The 6,679-nt window shown below is 49.9% G+C and overlaps 1 protein-coding gene across 4 annotated transcripts in view; it reads left to right on the top strand.

Annotated features, from left to right (window-relative positions):
- Positions 1–10: 10 nt before the first annotated feature.
- The window catches only part of TMEM184B (transmembrane protein 184B), a 30,578-nt gene continuing 23,909 nt past the window's right edge, over positions 11–6,679 (top strand). The window contains exon 1 of one of the 4 annotated variants that reach the window (XM_030478158.1): positions 11–229. The gene's annotated coding sequence lies outside the window, so the exon portion shown is untranslated. Of the gene's footprint in view, positions 230–4,482; positions 4,594–5,069; positions 5,168–6,679 lie in introns of those variants that run through there. The other 3 variants (XM_030478162.1, XM_030478160.1, XM_030478161.1) reach the window with 3 other exon arrangements.

The raw sequence follows: 6,679 nt of genomic DNA, 5'->3' as shown, positions 1-6,679 counted from the left end.
CCGGGCGGTTACGTCACCCTGTTCGGGGAGTGGGCGTGGCGCGCCGTGCGCAGGCGCGGAGGGCCGGGGTGGGCCCGGCGTCGCCATGGGCTCCTGAGGCCCGCAGCGCCCCCGCGCCGGTGCCGGCGCCCGCCCGCCCGCGGGGCAGCGGGGCAGGGCCCGACCCGACCCCACCGCTCCTCACCCCAGCGGGCTGGGACCGGACCAGCCGAGCCCCGCCCGCCGCGAGGTAAGACGTGGCGGGGGCCTGAGGGGCCGCGGTGGCGGGGAGGGGTGCTCGGTGAGGCGCCCACAGACTCACCTTCCGCCCCGCATCGGCCCGGTGCGGTCGCGACCCCCGCTCTCCCACCCCACAGTCCCGCCTGCTCCCGTTGCCCAGCGGGGCCCGCACGGTGCCCCCAGCGCGGTCTCGCAGCCCCGTGCCCGCCGCCCCACCACCCGGTGCGGCCCCCCCTCAGCCTTCCTCCCCATTCCGCCGCGCAGCCCGCGCACGTTCCCCCGGTGCGTGTGCCCCGTCCCCTCCTCTTCCCCGTGCGCGGCCCCCGATGTTCCCTCTCCACGTACGCGGCCCCCACAGCCTGCCCCCGCTACGCACGTTCCCCCCGTGTGGCCTTCATCCACACACACGTACCCCCCGTGCCGCCCCACAAGCTCCCAGTGCAGCCCCCACAGCCCCCCACCCCTTCACGTAGTCCACACGGTTCCCCCTTCTCCCCAGCATGTCCCTGCTGCAGCCCGCTCCATCTCCCTGTGCACACACACACATGCACGGTGCTGTCACGCTTCGCAGCAGCGTTAAGTGGGTGTCATCGCCTGCAAGGGTCTGGTTGGCTCCAGTAGGGTAGTGGGCACCAGGTTTGTGTTTGCTGTGCCTCTGCTGGTTCAGGCTGGATGGGCTGATGGACACCATGGGTGTGTGGTAGGTGTGTGAGGAGGCTGTTACTGTGCTCCTGTGTCGTGGGTGAATTATGATGGGTCTTGTTTGGGTGATCACGGTGGCTTGAAATGTCAATGGCTCCAGAAGGGCTAATTCAGTCTTGGCAACTGCAGTGTGGAGTGGAAGGAGGGCTTTGGAAGAACATGTGCGTGCCTGGGTTCTGGTTAATTGTGATCCAGGAAAGGGACTGGAGTGATTTTGGGCTATGAAAGCTGCCTGAAACACTGTGAAGCTGTCAAGAGGAGGAGGAGGAGTGGGAGGTCTGGAGGAAATAGTGAAGATGGTTCCTGCTTGCAGAAAGTTTGAAACTGTTCTTGCCACATAAGGAGCTTGAACAGGAGTAATTATTGAAGACCTAGACAGGCTTCCCCAGAGAGAAGACTGTTTACCTCTGCTGAAGAGAGAAATAGAAGGCATCGATCAATACTCGAGTGAAGGGTAATAGGATGAATAGAAAAGCCTGTTTCCTGTCCTATGAGACAAAGACAACAATCGATGAAAATGTAATAAAGCATATCCCGCTAATAAATCTTTGGCTTTTTGAACACAAGCTGTTCCTTAGCTGTTCCTTTGAACTTGTGCTGCTGGAAGTTACCCTTGAGTCAAAGAGCTTAGCAACCTCCCTAAAAGGGACCAGAGATTTCTCTAGAAACATTCATGTTATTCAGGTTTCTAATACTGAAGGTTTGTATTTGGGTGTTACTTTGGGAAAAAAGTAAACTCTCAGGCTTTTAGGAGGTTGGCTAACTACTAAACAATAGGGCTTTAGGGACAGCTTTTCTTATGGTGAAGGTATTCCACAAAGGCCTCCTTCAGGCTCTTGTTTTCACCATTGTCCCCAAGAAAATGTGCTTTGAATCTGCTCTGGTCTGGTGGAGCAGTTTTAAAGTCCTTAACACCATCGTTTTTATGGTTGTGCTGTAAACTTGAGGTGGCGTGTATGCAGCAGGCAGCTCCCCCTGCATCTGGAGCAGGAGTGATTGCTGTAAAATGTTCTTCTCGGGTCTCTGCAATCAGTTCAGAGTGCTGAATGGGTTGTTTTGGAAATGTGGGGCAATGGGAAGGACGTCTCCCGGTCACTCGGGCATCTCCTCTGCTTTCATTTGCCTGTCTCCTTGGGACACGTGGCAGTTAGAAGGGGAAGGTTCCTAAACACGTACAAGCTGTTCAGAAAATAAAGTTCAGTGTGATTAGGTGGTGTGACGTAACGAAACCGTTCTGAGCTGGCTGGTTTCTAGTGGTGTGACAGAATCCAGCTAGAAGTCTGCCTTGTTCTCTGTCACCTTGTTTGCCCCTTTGCTGGTAGCTGCTGGGAGATGAGCTTTTGTGGTTTGCAGTTGTGGGGTTAAGGTTCTGTTCTTGTGGATAAAGGAAGGGTGGGTTGGATTTTTTTCTTGACTCGTAATTAAAATAACTTCTAAAACACCTCCCTTCCTGCCCCCAAATGTCAGTCCATTTTTCTACCCAGTTCTACTGCTGAGTTAACTAAAACATCTAATAATCATATTTGACTTTAGACAGCAATCTTTTAATTTCCATGTGATGGAACTTACCTTTCATCCCTCTTCCCCTCCTGTTTTGAGTCTGTATTTAATTGGCTTATATTTGTGGTGATGGAGATGAGCTCTTGCCTGTTCCTTCTAGCAGAAGTGCCTGTTTCATTTTCCAGCAGCTCAAAGGGTATATTTGAGCTCTTGCAGCTATGGCTGGTGGAGCAGTGAATTCCTCAGGAGATGTTTGTTATTTGGTCCTAGCTGCTTCAAGAGCCCAGTGTTGCATTGTTCAAAGTATCAAAGATAAAAGTTGCAAATGAAGTTGCAAATGAAGTTGCAAATCATAGAATCACAGAGTGGTTTGGGTTTGAAGGGACCTTAAAGCTCATCCAGTTCCAACCCCCTGCCGTGGTCAGGAACACCTTCCACTAGGCCAACCTGAGCCCCATCCACCCTGGCCTTGACACTTCCAGGAATGGGGACTCCCTGACTTGTTGATTCTGAAGGGCTAGTGAAAACTATGACTAGTTTTCATGGGGTTTTCAGGCTAAAATTGAGGAGCCCCACGTTGTAAAGCAGTGGTGAATGTACAGCTTGGGCTATCTGCAGTATCAAGAGAATAAATAGTACAGCCTCAGAGAGAAACTGCACTTAACCTTTGTACAGTAGAGCTTTCCTACTACACACTGCTGCTCGCTATCCGTGTAGCAAAGCCGCTGCTGTTATTGAGCAGCCAGAACTGGGGGCAGAAGCTTGTCTCTGTTTTAGAGCTTCTGATTGATTGTGCTCACTGAGGCCTTGGAAAATTGAGGTGCTGTGGAGAATAGCGTCGGATTTGATTTTTGTGTGCTGACTTGCCCATCTGTTGGCTTGAAGCGGTGTGTGTGTTGTGTGCTGTTCTCGCTTCTTCCCAAACTCTTTGGGCTTTGCTTTCTTGTGGTGGAAGAGCGGTTTCCTGCCAAGACATTACACCCTATCAGGACACTTGGGGCTCTGAAAGCGGTTTGACACCGTGATAAGATGGATTAAAACACTTAGCTAAAATAACTGTAAAGAAGGAAACACCCTTTTGAAATGCTTTTGGTGTTGGTGGGTGTCGTGGTTTAAGCACTGCACCAGCTACTAAGAAGGAGAAAAAATGACTGCTACTGCTGAACCCAGGACAGTGGGGTTTTTTTCTTTCCTTCCCCACCTCGCGCCCCTTTTCATTTCCCCCCCCTTATGGACTACTTTGGGAGAGAGCAAGTGGACATGTTGTCAGAGTAGCAATTCCCCAGGAAGGTTTTGGAGGTGAAATTCTGCCAGCTGAAGCAGTGAGTTGCAGCCGTCCTCCAGGAATCTTGCCTCGGAGTCCTCCTCCTCTAGGAAGAGGCAGGTGACTGGAGTACTTTCTTATAGCCAGATTCTCTCTAGTCTTTAAAAATCAGCTCAACCTCCATGGGGTTTTTGTTCGTGATGGGGTAAGTACCACATCTGGGAAGGCAACACAAGCAAGCTGTGTCCAGGGAAAATGCAGTGTCTAGACAAGCTGCCCAAAAGCTGTGTGACCAGGTCTTTAAAGCCCTCAAGAGACATAATTTACAGGAAACCTGAAAAAGGAAATAACTTACGCACTCTACCTGCAGCACCGAATGTCCTTTAACCCATGGAGTATATGGACATTTGTCTCCCCACCCTCAAGTATGTCTCTGAATTGAAAGGATGGGAATACTGCTATTATTACCTTACAGTCACAGTGCCTGGGAGTTTGATGATACTGAAAGGATCAGCTATTTGAGGATGTTGTATAATGGAGACTGACCAAGAGCATAGAGACATGGTGTCACAGCCTCAATTTTTTTGTGTGTAACCCAAAAGCATTCCTCTCTGCCTGGGTATATTGTAGATCTGGCCTCTGATCAACTCTGTGGCAATAAGGTAGAAAAAGGTCTCTCTGGTTAAGCGAAGCAAATGACTGCAGCATGTTATCTAGTTCAGTGGTGAGGTTTATGAGAAGGAGAGGAGATGAAGTAATACCTTAAAAGCTGACCTTGCTGGCCCATTGTTCCTTCTGCAGGCTGTGAAACATGACATAGGTGCTATTGGAGGCTGCTGAGCTGATTGCTTGGGAGCCTGCAGTTGCCTGGTCGTCTCCAGCACAGACACAGCCCAGGCAGCAGGAGTTGTAAGTAGCTGTGCCTCTGTCTGTCCAGGTTACTGAAAATGAACCTGGCCAAACCGGTTGCCTGAGGAGGCAGATTAGAAGAGAGTGAATTTCTCTTCACGGCCCATCACATCTCTCCTTCTTGCCAGTTGTGCCAGGAAAGGTTGATTAGTGGTGGGTGAAGCTATTTGCAGCTAATGGTCCCATGGGAGCTGGGAGTGACCTCTCTGCTCCTCCAAACTCTCCTGACTTTCAGACTTTCTTTCCCCTGTCCCAGTGGCTTTGTGATGGCACTGATTTCACAGCAGAGTTTTCAGCTAGAAGTTATTCATGTAAATTCCCATTTAGGCAACTTCATCCAACTGGGTAATTTAATGGTACAGTGTCCAGGAAAAACTGGGTTGAAGTTTTGACTTTTTTTAAGCACACTTCCTCTCAGGTGGATGCTTGATGTGCCCCTGTGTGTATAGGGAAAAGACATGGCTGTTGCTGACTCAACTGTGGGTTAGTAGCTGTTGGCATCTGTCAACTTCTGACAGTATTGGTGACTTCTCTGCAAACCTCTGGTCAGCTTTGGTGCCGAGTCGGGAAAAGGTGAGCAACTTCCAGCCACTGCTGTGGTGTCAGTAGCCTTCGGAGGAGGATGCTGGGTAAGGTTCTCCCTCTGATGCTGTGCTTTAGCCAGCAAGAGTGAGTGATTTCCTCCCCCAGGCATTGCTCTCTGCCTGTGAGCTTCCAGAGGCAGCTTTTCTGTAAGGGAAGTGCTGTGTCTGGGCTCACTCTTTAACTGGCAAAGCTGTAATGCTGATATATCTAGGGCTTGGCATTTTTTGTGTGGGGAGGAACTCTCCTCTTCCAGGAGTACAGGGCCAGGCTGGATGAAGCTTTGAGCAACCTGGTGTAGTGGAAGATGTCCCTGCCTGTGGCAGGGGGATTGGAACTGGATGAGCTTTAAGGTCCCTTCCAACCCAAACTATTCTATGAGTTCAGCAAAAGCAACAACCCACAAACAAAAAAAGCCCAGATCAGATGTTATTTTAGCAATTACAGAATGGCTTCGTAGTGAGCGGCTTTGGGTGCTTTGTTGAGAATCACCATTTTTATTTCTGCAGTGCTCATCACTGCTACATATTTGCATCAGTGATTGCCAAGGAAGTCAGATGTGCCATCTCACTCATATGCATTGCTGCACAGTTCCCTAGGCTTATGATAAGATGTCTGGCTTCTTCCAGCACATTTACTTGCTAAATTTAAGTATGAATCTGATCTGATAGATTCTCTATGTTATATTCTGTGTGGAAAAGTATGCTCCAATATAAAAAAAACCTCCCTTCGTGAGTGACTGCTGCAAGTTCAGTGGCTTTCGATCCTGCTGTAGAGTTTGACTTCTGATTCTTCTTAGAGTAACTATACCCTGTGGCAACTTTAAAACTGTTGCCTCCACTTGGAGGTGGGGAAGGATGTATGAGAGTGGTAGTGGAATAAGTCCTGATTTGACTTTGTTCTTGAGAATTTGGAAAACGATATCAAACTTCTGTCTGGCCAGACACAAGCGTTAGCAACACGTCCTTCATCTTGAGTCTCTTTCCCCTCTGCCAGTTGCAGAATGTCTTTGTAGTCTTTCTGTGTTTCTCCCCTGGGAGCAGAGGGCTTGACTGGTTCGTGTGGGGTGGGAATATGGGGAAGGGACGCAGCGCATAACCCAAATGTGCTTGATCCTCCTCTCAAAGGAGCAGTTGGAAGGTTGGGGAACATCCCTCTTCCTCCTCCTCTCCCTCCCTCTGTCTCTCTTTTTCCTGTCCCTTTCCAAAAAAGGGACTGGATTTTGGATGTTGACCTATCACAATGTGAGTCAGTCCACAAAGTAAAAAAAAAAAAATAGGAGGAGGATGAGGATGGGGGGAGGAGGAGGGCTGTGTGAGCACAGCGAGACAACAGAAATTAATAGAGCAGAAAAACACTCTGGAAAGAAGATTGCATGGCTCGGGGTAAAAGGGTTTTATTGTTGATTCGGAGTTTTTAAATGGGTGCCTGGGGAGGGGAAGCTGCCCTCTCTTTGGATCACTGTGTGTGCGTTAGCAAAACGGGTGGGGGCTCTGTGAACTG

Source organism: Strigops habroptila, chromosome 3, assembly GCF_004027225.2.
Source record: "Strigops habroptila isolate Jane chromosome 3, bStrHab1.2.pri, whole genome shotgun sequence".
Classification (NCBI taxonomy): Eukaryota; Metazoa; Chordata; class Aves; order Psittaciformes; family Psittacidae; genus Strigops; species Strigops habroptila.
The sequence above is the reverse complement of the archived record's forward strand: the minus strand, read 5'-3'. Positions and strand labels throughout refer to the sequence as shown.